This window comes from Garra rufa, chromosome 3 (genome assembly GCF_049309525.1).
Source record: "Garra rufa chromosome 3, GarRuf1.0, whole genome shotgun sequence".
In the NCBI taxonomy this organism is placed as follows: domain Eukaryota; kingdom Metazoa; phylum Chordata; class Actinopteri; order Cypriniformes; family Cyprinidae; genus Garra; species Garra rufa.
Window position 1 is genome coordinate 33,299,596 of NC_133363.1, and position 18,034 is coordinate 33,317,629.

The window sequence follows — 18,034 nt, forward strand, 5'->3', positions numbered from 1 at the left end:
AGGGGTTCTCAACTCTGGATCATGAGATCCATTTTGCTGCAAATGTTTAATTGCGTTTAGCTCCAACCTTGATCAAACTCACCTGCCTGTAACTTTCTAGTGACCCTAAAGACTTTGATAGCTTGTTCAGGCTCTGCATGATAATGGATCTCACGGGCCAGAGTTAAGAACCCCTGATGTAGGGTGTCGTGGGGATTCGTAAACGACAATGGGCGTCGGGACCCAAGATTCAATCAGTTAATCTTGTGTAGTGTATCATAGTGGACAACAACCAATGCCATGTCTGCGATGTTTCACAACATCACCACAGAAAGTCTAGCATGTTTAATATTTTTTTTCCATCGTCCACAACGAGTTCCGTCACATCTGTGACACTGGCCAGTAGGAGCACAGAAGCATCTTCATATATGCTTTTAAACAAGCCGAAACAAAAGAGAGACGATGGTACTGGTACTGCTAATTGGAATTTCACAGTGAAGAAATGTTTGTGGAGCTATGGCAACAATACTCTTTCATTTATGATGAGGGATTACCGCACCAGTGAATAAAACCTCTTTTCCTCTTCATGCAATCCAGATTTGTGTCCACTGTCAGGATTTCTTTCTTTTTTGGGCTTTTCTGACAAGACAGAGCAGAACACGCTGTTTGCTAGCCATTGTTTGTTTATGCTCATGGCACCTTCTGTGTAGTCCCGTCGTATTGATGACAGCGATGAATGGTCAGGTAGCAACGTGTAGTCTGACATGTTTCTAGTTTGCAACATAAGATTTTAGGAATCAAAATGGCATAATCTGACAAAGTGACTGTCGTGACTCGTAATATAAAAAATATTATGCAGTCTGAACAGGGCTTTAAACTGGGTTTTGGAAGACTTTCTAATTAGAGATTATATTACTCCTGGTGTATACAGTTACAATATTGTTTAAATGTTTGGTAAGATTTTTGTTATGCATTTAATTAATCAAAAATACAGTACTATTATGAAATATTATGACAACTTAAATTTGTTCAACTTTAAAAACTTCTGTTTTAAAATACAAATTCCTGTGAGGACAAAGCTGAATTTTTAGGATCATTACTCCAGTCTTCAGTGTCACATGGTTCAGAAATCCTTCTAATATGATGATTTTGGTGCTCAAAAAAACATTTTTATCATTATTAATGTTAAAACCACTGTGCTGCTTAATATTTTTGAAGAACCACATTTTTCTTGGGATTCTTTGATGAATGAGTGTTCAAAAGAACAGCATTTATTTGAATTATGCATCTTTTCTAACATTATACACTACCAGTCAAAAGTTTTTGAACAGTAAGATTTTTAAAGGTTTTTTTTTAAAGAAGTCTCTGCTCACCAAGTCTGCATTTAGTTGATCCAAAGTACAGCAAAAACAGTAAAACTTTGGCACATTTTTACTATTTAAAATAACTGTTTTCTATTTGAATATATTTTAAAGTTATTCCTGTGATTTCAAAGCAGAATGTCTAACATTTAGGATCCTTCAGAAATCATTCTAATATTCTGATTTGCTGCTTAAATATATATATATATATATATATATATATATATATATATATATATATATATATATATATATATATAATTTTTATTTTATTATTTTTGAATAGTATAGTATATGTTACAAAAGCTTTTCATTTCAGATAAATGCTGGTCCAGGATTCTTCAAAGAATCCTGAAAAAATGTACTGTTTTTTTTTTTAAATATTTAGAATTTTAATAATAATAATAAATGTTTCTTGAACAGCAAAGCGGCATATTAGAATGATTTCTGAAGGATCATGTGACACTGAAGACTGGAGTAACGATGCTGAAAATGTAGCTTTGATCACAGGAATTAATTACATTTTAAAATATATAATAGAAAACAGTTACTTTAAATAGTAAAAAATATTTCTGAATTTGCTGTTCTTTAGATAAAAAAAAAATGCAGGCTTGGTGAGCAGAAGAGACTTTTTTTTCTGTTCAAAAACTTTTGACTGGTAGTGTAAATGTCTATACTGCCACAATTTAATTCATCCTTTCTGAAAGAAAGTATTCATTTCTCTAAAAGTAAATATATATAAACAATTTTACTAACTCCAAACTTTTGTCTGGTACTGTATATACACATAAGAATGCGATTTGAGTGTCAGTATAGTGGGTCATAACCAATGTCCTTATCTTTCCTTCACTTTCAGATCAAATGGATCCCGATGGCGTGTGTTAGACAGAGTCGGTGACCTTGCTTTCCACGGGCGGACAGGACTCACAGTTTGTGACACAAATTTGAAAAGACAGACCACTCGAAGCAAAATTCCACCGTTAAGCAATCCTGAGATAGAAGAAAACTGGCAAGTGCCCAGCTCCCTGTGAAGACATCCCATATCGATAAGCAACTTTCTGCCCACCAGAGAAAAAAAAAAGTATCAAGCATAAAAGCCCCTCAGCACATATCGCTGTCTGCAAGCCGTGTGCCGCAGCTGTACAATCAGAGACTGTCGCCACCCCCTCCACCCTGTACGTGGAAGTTGCCTTGTGCCTAAACTGAATTGACGAATGCATTGTAACAGCAATTTTTTCTTTTCATTTTTGTTTGTTTGTTTGTTTGTTTTTTTCCTATTTATTATGTTACTGAGCTGTAAGTCTATGTTCAAAGGGAAAGTTCTGACATTGCTATGAGAAGCTGGTGGCGTTTCAGTAGATCTGCAGTTTGTCCGTCACATCGGAGTCTGTGGAAGGGCCTCTAAACTCGATGAGATTAATATATTCAGATCAAATTCCGTGCCCTCGTGAAAGAATCGGAACGTACAAAGACTCAAGGATCCCTGTGTCTAAAAAAAGAAAAAAGAAATAATATATTATTTATATTTATCATACATTCATTCCACAAATGACAGCATGAGAAACCAAAACTACCTAATTCTTTATGACGTATGTGAGTAGTGTAGCTCAGAGTCCTCGTCACAGACAGAAAGTTATGAGTGAGGCCAAATGGGATCAGCCTGTGCGTTTTTGACCAGATTCCCGATGGTGGAACGGCAAACTCTGGCTTTACTGAAAGGTCAAAGGTCGAACACAAGCTGACATGTTTATACTCATTAGTGAGCAGTACAGATACGGAAAGCAGAACGTTACAAAACCCCAGCATTCCCTGCATATTTCTTAGTGTCTTAAACGGGAAAGGGGACGCAGTCTCGTCCTTTTGATTCCTTTGCCATATAGTGTTAAGGGTAAAGAGAAAGACGTATTTCCGCTTCAGTTTGTTTGTATTCAAACGTTACTTTATTTGGTCGAACAGCCGTGGTTATGCCGAGGGCATCTGTACTGAGGAATCTCTGTTCTACCGTGAGACATGGCACTGTTGGAAAAGAGTTGGATTTAAAACGAAGACCATTAATTCACCTGGCCTGAATTGAAGTTTTGTTTTATGTTCTTTTGTTTTTCTAAAACCATTAACAATTTAAAAAAGAGACAAAAAAAAGAAATACTCAAAGTAACCACATGTTATATGTTTATTTGTAATTGTATACAAAGCATCTCTCTAGGCTTCATAGTAAAGCGTATATTTGTCGTGTGAAAATAGAAGGATGTTCTAAGTTACTTAGAATGGCGTTTGTCTTTCCCCTCATGCATTGAAGTACTTGATACTTGATCAGCAGAATGTGAGCGCAATGTCTGTTCGAAAAAAAGAGAAGCTCTATGAATTCAAATGACAGTGGAAATGATGAACAAAGCCAGTCTGGATCAGGATTTGTCTGACATTATTTGTTTTCTTTGTCAATCTGAAGAGAGCAGCAGTCACCACTTTCAGTTTCTAATGTATGCGTTTTTCTTTAAGACCAAAAATGTTTTCTTTTGCTTTGGATCTCTCTTTTCTTTCCTGTCTGTTTGTCTTCCATGCGTTCACACCATTGAAACAAGACTGCCGCATTGTCTCTCTCGAATACCAAGTCAAAAGAACAAAACTTAAGGAAAGATTTCAGAATATCAGCATTATTTTCCGTCTGTGTTTTTTCTCTTTCTTTGCTTTGTGCAGAGTTTCCTTCCTTTACGAAATGATCGTGAAATCCACTAGTCTTTGTGGCCTTGTTATACATTTCAGTATTCAAGAGCTTGTATTTTTGCCGGCTGAAAATTAATCGAGGTTATGAGTCATCTCTTTGTCTGTTGTTTTGTTTCCCTTTTTTCTTTTTCTTCTGTGTTCTGTTTTTCCTCTGTTGGATATGTTAGATTTTGCTGTATGCCCTGATGCTTTCCCTCATAACAAAAAAAAATGTATGAAAAAAAAAAACATTTGGCTTATTTTTCACTATAGTTAGTCTTTTATACAATAATATTGTAAGAACATTTCTTGAATTCTAAATATTACTCTTTCTAGATTTTTGAAATCAAAAGTTTTGAGTAAAAAGTTTCTTACTTTATTTTACTATATTAGATAGTAAAAAAATGTACGGTTATTTACCATAACCTGTCCATTATTATAAAAAAGATTATCGATAGCATCTTAAGAACATAAGTAGGATTGTAGCTCGCAGTCTAGTACGTATGGGGTATTGTACGAGCTCGATGTTCCAGAGGATGTGCTCTCCATCTCTGTTTCCAGTCTGCATTGTTGGTTGATGAACGATTTGTACCCATGTCAAAATTCAAGGTATTGTCAATGCACATCAGAAAACCAGCAGTAAGAAGTCGAATTCTTTTTTTTTTTCTGTCTCTGTAACAGAAAACACAATATGTATATAACATTTATGTAGCAATAAATGTGCCATCTTTTTTAACTCAATTGTATGTGCCTTTATTTTCCTCTTTCTGCATTTGGTGTTTATCTACAACTCACTCATACCTGAATTATTGAGTCAAAGCTTAGCATTATGTGTGCTGAAGGATTTGTGATTTTTGTACATATACAAAACTCATATACAAAGCTTTAAAAAAATTTGTCGTCATTTACTCGTACTTATGTCGTTCCAAATGTATGGAATAACTTTTTTTTTTTTCTGTGGAACATACAGTGAGGGAAAAAATGATTTGATCCCCTGCTGATTTTGTACATTTGCCCACTGACAAAGAAATGATCAGTCTATAATTTTATTGGTAGGTTTATTTGAACAGTGAAAAAAATTCCAGAAAACACATTTCAAATAAGTTATAAATTGATTTGCATTTTAATGAGTGAGTATTTGATAAGTATCAATCAGCAAGATTTCTATCTCCCAGGTGTCTTTTAAACGGGTCACAAACTGAGATTAGGAGCACTCTCTTAAAGGGAGTGCTCCTAATCTCAGTTTGTTATCTGTATAAAAGACACCTGTCCACAGAAGCAATCAATCAATCAGATTCCAAACTCTCCACCATGGCCAAGACCAAAGAGCTGTCCAAGGATGTCAGTGACAAGATTGTAGACCTACACAAGGCTGGAATGGGCTGCAAGACCACCGGCAAGCAGTTTGGTGAGAAGGTGACAATAGTTGGTGCGATTAAGAAACACAAAATAGCTGTCAATCTCCCTCAGTCTGGGGCTCCATGCAAGATCTCACCTCGTGGAGTTTCGATGATCATGAAAATGGTGAGGAATTAGCACAGAACTACATCTTATCAATGATCTGAAGGCAGCTGGGACCATAGTCACCAAGAAAACAATTGGTAACACACTACACATGAAAGACTGAAATCCTGCAGTACCCGCAAGGTCCCCTGCTCAAGAAAGCACAAGCTTCCATCTAAAGTTTGCCAATGAACATCTGAATGATTTAGAGGAGAACTGGGTGAAAGTATTATGGTCAGATGAGACCAAAATCAAGCTCTTTGGCATCAACTCAACTTGCCATGTTTGGAGGAGGAGGAATGCTGCCTATGACCCAAAGAACACCATCCTCACCGTCAAACATGGAGGTGGAAACATTATGGTTTGGGGATGTTTTCTGCTAAGGGGACAGGACAACTACACCACATCAAAGTGACGATAGATGGGGCCATGTACTGTCAAATCTTGGGTGAGAACCTCTTTCCCTCAGCCAGGGCATTGAAAATAGTTTGTGGATGGGTATTGCACCAAGACAATGACCCAAAACACACTACTAAGGCAATAAAAAGAGGCTCAAGAAGCAGCACATTAAGGACCTGGAGTGGCCTAGCCAGTCTACAGACCTTAATCCCATAGGAAAGTGGAGGGAGATGAAGGTTCAAGTTGCAAAAAATGTCAGCCTCAAAACCTTAAAATGATAGTTCACCCAAAAATGGAAATTTGTTGTTTATCTGCTTACCCCCAGGACATCCAAGATGTAGGTGACAAAGATTTTTAACTCAAACCGTTGCAGTCTGTCAGTCATATAATGGAAGAAAATGGGAAAGAGTAAAAAAAAAAACATAAAGCATGCATGTGCATTCCTCTGCTTGCAACTAAGGTGCAGGGCATGTGGGTTCTAAGGCTATGTTTACACTAGAGCGTTTTTGTTTTGAAACAAAATATACAGGAGTTTTCGTCCCTCAAAAATGGAAACACTGCAGACCCCATTTTAGTTTTAAACTCCAGGGTTGCATTTCAGTGTAAACAGACCAAAACTGAGACCAGAGAAATTATGGCGTATTCTTGATGACTGTGTAAACAATAACATCGTGCTCAATATAAATATGTGAAGTGTGGACAGAGATCGTTTCTGAAATGCAGTGAAAACGCCAGTGTAGATGAGGATTGTTTTTATTTTAAAACATTGTTAACGGGGCCTAAGTCAGAACATTGGCTCCCATAGATATTTATAGTTAGATGCCACATTTGACCTCTCCAGACACGTTCACAGGCCCACCATCTTGGAGTTTCAAGATGCCGCAACACAGTGCAGCGTCTAAAACTTGTAAAAACCACCTAAATTTAAATACCTGAAGAAACTCGATAAACTTTCACAGGTAAGAATGTGTTTAATGTGTCTTAACTCGATATTACAGGTTTTTAAACTAAAGTACCTATTAAATGCCTTGCTAGCTAATGGATTTGTCCTCTTGTATTGTTAGTTGATTTAGCAAAAGCATCTTCTGAAGTATACTTAAGATATAGATTTACGTTCTATTCATTATAAGTATAATTCATGCATATAACATTCATGCAGATGCACCGGCAACTTGCTCTCGAGTGTTCACGGACCAGCTTTGACATTCCAATATGGCGGACAGTTTCTGTACAGAAACAGGAGCTAATAGGGCATCTATCGGCCATACTGGCAGCACTGAGTGTAAACAATGCCACTGAACTGAATGGAACTTGCATATTTTCCTGATTATTGCTGCTGAAAATGATCAATCATTGTCATGTTTTGGGCTGTACTAATCGGTCAGACCAGGAAAAACATTGGAATACTATAGACTGCCAAAAGTGATAACGAATCAAGGAGAAGACTGCAAAAAACTGTCTGAGGATCAAAAGGTGTTTGTGCTTGGCCAAACTGAACCAGGATTTCCAGGGCAAGAATATTGGCAACGTTCGTATTTGTTCTTATCATTTCTGTTCAGGTAGGTGAAATATTAGGCTGATATCTTAATTAATACTGTTCATATGTATCTTTACCACCTATTAACTTGAGTTTTTTCAAAATATTGTGCTCTTTCCTTCTTATTAAATCCTTCTCTATATGATTTAGCAGCTTCCACACATTTTTTCCATGGTTTAGACAGCATAAATTAGCAGAACAACGTATTCAGTAGTACATTAATCGTGCAATTAATGCTGTTGTTTACATCCAAGTATCGCCAACTGGCTTTATTCAACAGTTATAACGACTACAAAAATAATAACTATTTTACGTCTGTTTTAACATTAAATGTCCTTTACTGGGCCTTAAATGTGGCAATTCCATTGCTGTATATGCAGGGTCAGAAAGCTCTGGGAGTTCATCAAAAATATCTTAATTTGTATCTTAATAAAAAGTTCTTACAGGTTTGGAATGACAGGAGGGTGAATAATTAATTTTTAATTAAAATTAAAAAATTTAATTTGGGGGAAAACTATCCTTTTAAGGGTACAGAAACTGGTTACCAGTTCATCAAATTATCTTCTTTTGTGTTGAGGGTGAGAAAATGATGACAGAATTTTCATTTTGGTGTTTTTGATGGATTCTGATGGAAGTCTGTTTAAAGAACTGCACAAACATTGTGTTCATTTCCATTTGTCTTCTTTAAAAAGCACTATGGAGCCCTTTTCTGTTTTCAGTGTAGTGTGAAAACAATATTTTAAGAGGAAAAAGGGTATAGTGTTTTATTGTTAAAAAAATATCTTTGTGAGAAAACATTGTGTGAAAACATTTTCTTTTAAGAGTAAGAGTTCAACATCTGTCTTTAACTTGAGTGAAAGACTAACATACTTTGTGTCTCTAGTGAACAATCATGGGAAAATAGCATTGGGGTATGACAACCTTGACTGACGTTCTTTCATTGCGGGGTGTGTGCATATTCCCACGTATTCCCAGTGTTAATTGAGTTTGCTTCCTAATTAAATTATTTGTTTTTCCCATTTCTGTGTCAGTTATGAAATATGGGAGCACCTGTTTTGTCCCAGTAGTGGTGAATGGTTTACAGCCAGAGAGTCTTTCTGCGCAATGCAGTTTCCACCATACCTCATGAAGCTCTAATAACAGTTCACTCTGTTTATTTCTCATTTTTCATCTCATCCGTACATTTTTATGCAATGACATCAGTCCTGGCTGTCCAATTAAAAGACTAAACTAAATCCCAGAACTCATCTCCTTGGCTTACACATCTGCCCTAAATTATGTCTCCGTACATGTGTGCGAGAGACGCTTTCTCATTGGATTTGTCCTGCGCTGACAGGTTGGGCCCCAGATCTGCTCTGAGACAGGAACAGCGCTGGGGAAGAGGTTGCTAAATGCTGGAGAGACCTCGGCCAATTCTGACTCTGTCAGCCTTCCAGCACGACACCTCATCTGGAGGCCGCTCCAACTCCGCTGGCTGGGTGGGAAGGCTTTGTCCCATTTCCTCCCTGTGTGTGTGTGTGTGTGTGTGTGTGTGACTGTGTGCATATTCCTTCCTGCCTTTATCAAAACCGTACCCTGGAGTGTTTACTTGAAGTCAACTAGAAAAATGGGCAATGTTTTATAAGCATGGGACCACCGTGTTTGCAAGCTAACTTCCTGTGGATCTGGCTGCCTGGGACAGCCCAGCAAGGGAGTGTCATGGTGGGCTTGCTGACAGGAGCATCTTGGCTTCTGCTGCTGGACCGCAAACAAGGAGCTCACAGGCTGACGTGCATTTGATCACAACGTTCCTGCTGACTCTCTTCCTTTCAGTCAAATCGCTATTGGGTTTACATTTGATGACCACGGTTTTATAGTTTTATATTTACCAGATTTTATATTTCAAATTCATGAACTGATGTCTTCTAAACATACTATTACTAATCTACAGTGCTGCTTATCAGCCAAACCATGGCCCCTAGACAAATTCTGTTAACGTGGTGTCCGATGACCTTTTTTAAGCGATGTATAAACTTAATCTAGGAAGAAAAGCTATCTTTGAATGTTGATATCCTCTACTTAAAATGTCTTGACTTTCTCACTTGTATGCAAAATAATACATTTTTGCTTAATCCATTAAACTGATACTCAATTCACTAAAAAAATATTTTTAATTACGAACTAATGTTAATCTAAAAAATGTATGGATGTATCCACCTTATTTTTCAATGTGAAAGTGTGCTGTTTTCTAGTAATGTATGAGACTTCCAGTTGCTGTAGGGAACACTATTTTGACTATTTGACTAGTGACTATTTTAAGACGTTTTGTGTACATAATTGACACTAATTGTGTAACTATAACACTTTAGTGTGTAGAAATTAGCAGGAATAACACATTGGCTGAGTTAAAAGTAACATAAAATGTTCAGGTCCCACAATTTTTTTGGTTTTTCAGCATTTTTGTGTATTTGAACCCTTACCAACAATGGTTGTATGATTTTGAGATACATCTTTTCACACTAAACTTGGGGGACTCATTTGCAACTAGAAGGTTCAGACACTCACTGATGCTTTAGAAGGGAAAACGATGCATTAAAAGCCAGGGGTGAAAACCTTTGAACAGAACAAAGATGTGTACATTTTTCTTATTTTGTCTAAACATCTTTTTTTTTTTTCATTTAGTACTGCCCTTCAGAAGATACTTGCATGTTTCCCAGGGGACAAAATAAGTTAAATTTACCCTGATCTTCAAATTTAAAACGATTTCACCCCGGCTCTTAATGCGTTGTGTTTCCTTCTGGAGCATCAGTGAGCGTTTGAACCTTCTGTAATAGTTGCATATGTATGGAGTTAGAATTGTTGCATAATTCCAAATAAATACATTATGATCCACAAATAAATGTAAAGCGATTGACAAAAACAACCATATACACTAAATAAATAGAATGAGATCCACAAATAAATCTTAGAGTTCCACAAACATGAATTATATTCACAAGTAAAAAAATTCGAATTGCAAATAAAAAACATACTCACACACATATTTTTTTAATCCTACAAACACAAATTCGACCTGCATTTATATGTGAATCGTGTACTGTGCATTTGTAGATCGCTACGCGTATTTGTGGATTGCTCTCTGTGCATTTGTAAATCGCTGCGCGTATTTGTGAATTTTGAAACAATTCAAGCGTCAAGACGCAAACTAATCCACAAATGCATGGACTCCACCCACCTTTTACTTAAGCCAATCAGATACCGGCCACGTGGGGCTGACCAATCGTTGCATGTTCTTGCTCCAACCAATCACGTTTTTACGGTGACCGTAAGGGGAAACCTTCGGTTCACTTATGTTTGTCTTGGCCACTACATTTAACTCGTGGGAACCTGATATTATGTCGTGGCCACGAGATATTAATTCGTGAGAACATCATATTATGTTAGCATATGTTATTTGTCATATTCGTTATTTCCCCCTTCATTTTGATCTCTTAACTTTCTGAATGTAGGTTCTATGACTGGGATATTTACTGGAATGCAGTTCAAAGGTTGAATTTAACATATATTGTATTTTATTTAGTCTATTAATAGACAAATATAGTGTTTCACTAAAGAGTGAATTAATCACGTAGTTTCGTTTGGAAATCATTTATCGTCAGAGTAAAATAGGCCTACATGACATTCCTTCTATTAACGTTAACTGATCTTCTTTTTTCCGTAGTTGTATTATTATTATCGTCATCATTATTATAATTATTACTATTATTATTAGCCTATTATTATTGTATATATTTTTATTTTTGTTTATATTCGTTTTCCCTCTTGATTTCTATCTCTTTACTTAACGTTCTATATGGAAATGATACTGTAAATGCTTGACATTTGCTATATGATTGATTTTTACTGGAATGTAGTTTAAAGGTTGAAATTAAACATTTTATTTAGTTATGTCTAATAATAGACTAAACTATATAATACTATTCTGTTTCACTGAGGAATGAATCATTCACGTAGTTTCATTTGTAAATGAAACGTGGGCAACACACAGCATAATTACAATCATAAAGTCATATAATATATGTCAAGCATTTTAAGTATCATTTCCATATAGAACGTTAAGAGATCAAATTAAGGGGGAAACGAATATAAACGAAAATAAAAATATATAAAATGTAGGCTAATAATAATAGTAATAATTATAATAATGATGACGATAATAATAATACAAACTACGAAAAAGACAATCAGTTATAATAGAAGGAATGTCATGTAGGCCTATTTTACTCTGACGATAAATGATTTCCAAACGAAACTACGTGATTAATTCACTCTTTAGTGAAACACTATATTTGTCTATTAATAGACTAAATAAAATACAATATATGTTAAATTCAACCTTTGAACTGCATTCCAGTAAATATCCCAGTCATAGAACCTACATTCAGAAAGTTAAGAGATCAAAATGAAAGGAAAAATAACGAATATGAGACGAATAACATATAACATAATATGATGTTCCCACTAATTAATATCACGTGGCCACGAAATAATATCAGGTTCCCACGAGTTAAATGTAGTGGCCAAGACAAACATAAGTGAACCGAAGGTTTCCCCTTACGGTCACCGTAAAAACGTGATTGGTTGGAGCAAGAACATGCAACGATTGGTCAGCCCCACGTGGCCGGTATCTGATTGGCTTAAGTAAAAGGTGGGTGGAGTCCATGCATTTGTGGATTAGTTTGCGTCTTGACGCTTGAATTGTTTCAAAATTCACAAATACGCGCAGCGATTTACAAATGCACAGAGAGCAATCCACAAATATGCGTAGCGATCTATAAATGCACAGTACACAATTCACATATAAATGCAGGTCGAATTTGTGTTTGTAGGATTAAAAAAATATATGTGCGAGTATGTTTTTTATTTGCAATTCAAATTTTTTTACTTGTGAATATAATTCATGTTTGTGGAACTCTAAGATTTATTTGTGGATCTCATTCTATTTACTTAGTGTATATGGTTGTTTTTGTCAATCGCTTTACATTTATTTGTGGATCATAATGTATTTATTTGGAATTATGCAACAATTCTAACTCCATACATATGAGTCTCTCAGTTGTCCTTAGTGTAAAAAGATGGATCTCAAAATCATATAGTCATTGTTGGAAAGGGTTTCAATACACAAACATGCTAAAAAAAAATAATAATAATAATTTGTGGGACCTGAAGGTTTATTCTGAAGAACAGCGGGCAGTTTAACTGTTTAGGACAAACAAGGGACTCATGAACAACTATCACTAAACAAAAACCACAGCTGTGGATCATTCAGGTAACGACAGTGTTAAGAATCAAGTGTATGTAAACTTTTGAACAGAATCATTTTTATAAATTCAACTATTATTTTCTCTTGTGGACTATATGTAAACATCTTTTATGTGAAATATCTTATTCAGGTCAGTATTTTTGGTAAAATAATTCACATTTTACAGATTCTGCAAGGTGTACTGTATGTGAACTTTTGACTTCAACTGTATGTGTAACTTATATTAATGCAGCTTACATAAGGGACTGTTTACACAGGGCGCAGTACAATAAAACGTTTCATGGCGTGCTTTTTACTTCTTTTTTTAACTTGTCATGGCGTCTTCAATACAAACCGCAAGACAAAATAGAGGAAAGTAGGCTAAGTCTTTTTAAAATTGATTTTATTTGTGAAAATGGGTTTAAATGGGCTGCAATACATTTTTAAAGTGAAGAAATAAATGTCTTATTATTCAGAATAATAACACTTATGTATGTGTGTGTGTGTGTGTGTGTGTGTGTGTGTGTGTGTGTGTGTGTGTGTGTGTGTGTGTGTGTGTGTGTGTGTGTGTGTGTGTGTGTGTGTGTGTGTGTGTAAACTTTGAATATGTTAAGCTGAATGCAAGAACAAAGCCACATGTAGAAAACACTGCAACGCCGGATCCCCAAACAGGGACAGACAGCGCTCCCTGCTGAACATGCTTCAGGGATTTTAAATAGAGTTTCTTTTGTGTTTCCCTGCAACTCCACAGTATCCCAGCCTCAAGACTGACTGCATCCACACAGTGAAATGAAAATACAGCAGACCCACGACCAAGGTCTGGTGTCTTCCACTAGATACCCACCCAAAAGTCGCTTTTGCTCTTAGTTATGGTTAGTTATAAGTTTACAGAATAAATGAGTTCTGTTACTAACAGGTTTGGAAATGATATGAGGATAAGTGAGTGATGCCAGAATAATTATGCAAATTAAAACAAAACAAACAAACATGGTTGATAAATGATTGCTTAAGTTCTCACCTTGTAGTGCTCCTCTACAGACGGTGACCCATTTATCTCCTCGTATTATATTAAGGAGGTTTTCTTCTTTACTGTGACAGATTTAGAGGTATAATTGAAACACTTGGGGTAAAAAACGTGTTGCTTACTTTCTTAAACTGTCAGAAACTAGGCCTACTTCTATTGGGGGAGGACAGTCTGTCACAGTCAAATCTGATGATATGTGTTAACTGCACACCCTTAGAAAGCAGCCAGTGCATCTTCAAGAGTACATTAATCTGTACAACAAAAGTATACTTTATTCAATTATATTTTTTATCATGTAGGTTGATTGTAATTGTTCTGTTAACATTATAATATTTTTTCTATCGGTTTTCTAGCAGTGTGAAGACACTTGGGTGTTAACGTTTGTTTGGCATCACTGTACGAGTCGTGCTGTCATTTGCATTATGCAAATATGCTGTCTGCAGTCTTTTATCACTAGATGGCGCTGTCAGTCTAAACAGCTGTCAAGGCATCATTTAGTCAGTGTGTAATGCTGAATATCTGTAACAGTTCCTGTAGGCCAGATACAGAGAGTAAGGAAAATATTTTTATCTAATCTATTTTTGATATGATTTTATCACGAAATTCGCTCAAGTTGTTCTTTCCCCTTAAAATCAGATGGTAAATAGGAAATATGTAGCCTACACGCTTGAAAATAAAGTTTTTTTTATTGACATCAGTGGTTCTATGAAGAACCTTGAACATCCATGGAACCTTTCGAATGCAGAAAAGGTTCTTTATAGTTGAAAAAGATTCTTTAGATTTTTTAAATGTTCTTTAAAATGGTTATTTTAGAAACTGTTCACTGAAAGGTTCTTCCCCCTTAACATCAGATAAAATAGGCTATATGCCTACACGCTTAAAATTAAAGATTTTTTATTGGCATCAGTGGTTCTATTAAGAACCTTGAACATCTATGGAACCTTTTAAATGCAGAAAACGTTCTTTATAGTTGAAAAGGTTCTTTAGATTTTTAAAAGCTTTTTCAAAATGGTTCTTTTAGGAACTGTTCACTGAAAGGTTCTTTGGGGAATCTGTTTCTTCTATGGCATCACTGCAAAAACACACTTTTGGAATCTTTATTTTTTAACGTGTTGGTTAAGTTTTTTTTTTTTTTTTAAGTTTTTTTTTTATTGTAGTACCAAACAAACTCAACAAAATGATTTTATGATGATGATATGATGAACGATGAGGAAAATCAGTATTAGACTATACAATTAAATCATAATAAATAAATAAATCTTTCACATTAACATTAAACCACACACAAACGACACATGGAAATTAACCATGTGGAATTATTTAAAAAAAGAAAGAGAGAGAAAAAGAAAAGAAAAAAGAAAGGTGATTAAATAACCACATTTGATTATATCTCTAAATTTTGATCTAAGTCTAAGAAATACTTTCCCAAACTTTTGTATTTTATTTGTAAATTATTGTTATTGTTATTTATTTTGTTTTGCTTTTTACTTGGCAAATTCAAGTAGGCTAATTAAATATTAAAAACAAAACAAACAGAAACCATCACATAAATTCTAATGGTTTCCACTACAAATACCGTTACAAACTAACTTTTAAACATTACAAATGGTTTCCTCTAGTGTGTTTTAAATATTTTCCATTAGGATTTAGTGGTTTTTAACATGACACCAATAGGCGACCAATTATTACCAGTATATAAACCAACAGACATACAGTTTCCATTAAAACCAGTACAATACATATTATAATCATTTAACCCATTACAAATTCTGTGATGTTTTTTTTTTTCAGCAGAGAAAACAGATCCAAACCATTACATAATAAAGACGCGCATCCTTCCGCAGACAGTCCCTGACATAACAAAACGTTGCTATGCACGACCAAAAAAAAAAAAAAAAAAAAAAAAAAAATCCGATATGGGTGCTTAGATTTTTAGCACTAATCGAATGTTTTTGAAATTATTTATTTCATTCATTCTATTTAATAAAATCTTTATCTTGGGGGTTTCTTCAGTGTTTACACATTTTTCAATACTAGAAAATCAAGTAACATGTTTGTTCCCATCTTTAAAATGGCCCTACTTTCTCTATCTTCTCTTAATAATTCATTATCACATGAAAACCCTTGATTTCGCCGATACTGGAAGCATGAGGGCTTGGATGGCCTACACCCAGTTTCTGCGCATTGTGTCTTCAGATCAGGTGAAATGCAAAAATGGGCTGTGATCGGCATTCATGTTGAGCGGATCAGCTGATCGTGAATCAGGCCGCAGCCGGTGGGTGGAGTGAGTGATGGGGCTGTGGGCGGGGCTTTACGCTCTTCAATAGCCTGTGTGCGTGAAGTAAAACTAGTCTGAAAACAAGACGTGCAACAAGTGACTTTGACTAACTGAGAGGAGATGGGGCTTTCGCTTTGTGTCACGGCTGTTCACAGAGTTTGATCAACAAACAAACGCATTTTTTTGGATAAACGACAGAAAGCGGTAAGCGGTGCTTTTGGATTTATTGTGTTTTTATAACAAAACAAAAATATGTTTGAATCTCTGCTATTCTAGAGGCATTAGGGCAACATGGTAGTAGGTGAATGATTTACTAAAATGTATTACAACATTTAAATTAAAGTTTATAAACTGAGCACCCAAACAGGTAATGTTCTTGTATGAAAAACCAAACTAGCCTATATTATTAAACTGCACCTGCAGTGCTTGGAGCATGTTAGGATGATTGTTTGGTATTACGCAAAACATTAATAAGTATGCAGAAATCAATACAAAATATGGCTTTTGGCTCAACCATGTGCATGTTTTAGTTAAGTAGGCTAGTGCATAGAAATGCAACCCCAAAATAAATAGATGCATTATTCACTAGCCTAAGATTTACAGTGTAGTGTGAACCTAATTTTTTTTTTAAATCATTAAAAATATGTAGTTTAAAACAATTCATGCACTCTGCCTGATGTAAGTAAACCCAAAAAAAGTTCATTGTAAGATGGCTGAGCATTCCTGTTATTCCTCCTGACAGAGTTACAGTGTTTGCTCTGTCATCTAGAGAATGATTATCCATAAACCTCATTGTTGAACCTTTTTTGTTGATGTTCCATAGCTATAGTCATGTTTTTGCTCTGGATCAGGGCCACGGTTGGAGTTGGTAGTGTGAGTTAAACTTGAAACAGTTGAGAATGCAGATGGAGGCCTTGCTGCAAGAGTTGGCCCAGCCTGAGATAGCTTCCCTGTCAGACTCGGAGCTGCACATTTCCAGTGGGCACAATGAGAGGAAAGGAGCTACATTAACACCATTGAGTCTCTCTGCACATAGTACATGTGATACAGGAGCTGAAAGAGGCTATTGTGTCATATCCTTTTTTTCTGCAGCAGAGCTCTGTTCCTTGTGGATAAGGGGGCTTGCTGCTTTTTAACTTGCTCTTATTGTTCTTTCTCATCCCCCTCTATGGCCTGGAAAGTTTGAGTCTCTTCTGCTCTCTTGAGTGTGTTGGCCGATGAGAAGAGCTTTCCCTTATTATGATGTGTTTTTGTAGTAGTTTTCCAATTTTATGCTTTCAACCTGAAGTCTCTAGTGTCACCTTCATTCTTTATTGAACAGATTCTTTACTTGCCCATTGAAAATGAACCAATGCCGTCTTTGTTTTCTTCATTGTCAAGCCCTCAGGGATCTCACAGGTTGCATGCACCGTAATACATTGCATGCTTTGGTCATACCATTTGCTGTTGCGACAAAGACATCAATATGACTCATGCAGTCTTTTGTTGTCTTTGAGGTGAGAGGATGTTATCAGTGGGGTCCAGAAGAAACTGATAATAGCCGGTTGCCTGGTGTGATGCCTGTAGTGCGGTGATATTTTTGCAGCTTTGTGTTTTGCCATTCCTGAGGCACAATACTGTTGCTCATTGCGTATGTCACTGAAGTTCTTTGGAGGTGATGACACTGTCGTACACAGTCAAAAAATGGCAGCATTTTGAATGAGTTGTACTTGAAGAACCAAGTTACATGAAATTGTCGCTTCATTCATCGCTATACTTTAGTTCATTTCCATAAAGATATGAGCTGTTGACAGACAATTCAGTCACCAGCTGTTTCAAGACAATTGAATACTAAATCTGACTTCCTCAGTTTTTTCCTCTGCTTATCTTTCTAGCACAGCCCCCATACTGTACAGTGACATCATTTACCTTTGTTTGTTTTTGTTGAGATATAACCTACGTTGCAATTTCTGTTAGCTTTAGTCAGCAATGT

At 35.8% G+C, this 18,034-nt stretch overlaps 2 protein-coding genes across 9 annotated transcripts in view; both read left to right on the forward strand.

Moving 5' to 3' along the window:
* tcf12 (transcription factor 12) overlaps nt 1-4,776 on the forward strand; it is a 180,471-nt gene extending 175,695 nt beyond the window's left edge. For all 8 annotated transcript variants that reach the window (XM_073835961.1, XM_073835962.1, XM_073835964.1 and 5 more), the window contains one exon: nt 2,197-4,776. The gene's annotated coding sequence lies outside the window, so the exon portion shown is untranslated. The remainder of the gene's footprint in view (nt 1-2,196) is intronic.
* An 11,368-nt stretch (nt 4,777-16,144) lies between these two features.
* cgnl1 (cingulin-like 1) overlaps nt 16,145-18,034 on the forward strand; it is a 41,622-nt gene continuing 39,732 nt past the window's right edge. The window contains exon 1 of the mRNA XM_073836973.1: nt 16,145-16,266. The gene's annotated coding sequence lies outside the window, so the exon portion shown is untranslated. The remainder of the gene's footprint in view (nt 16,267-18,034) is intronic.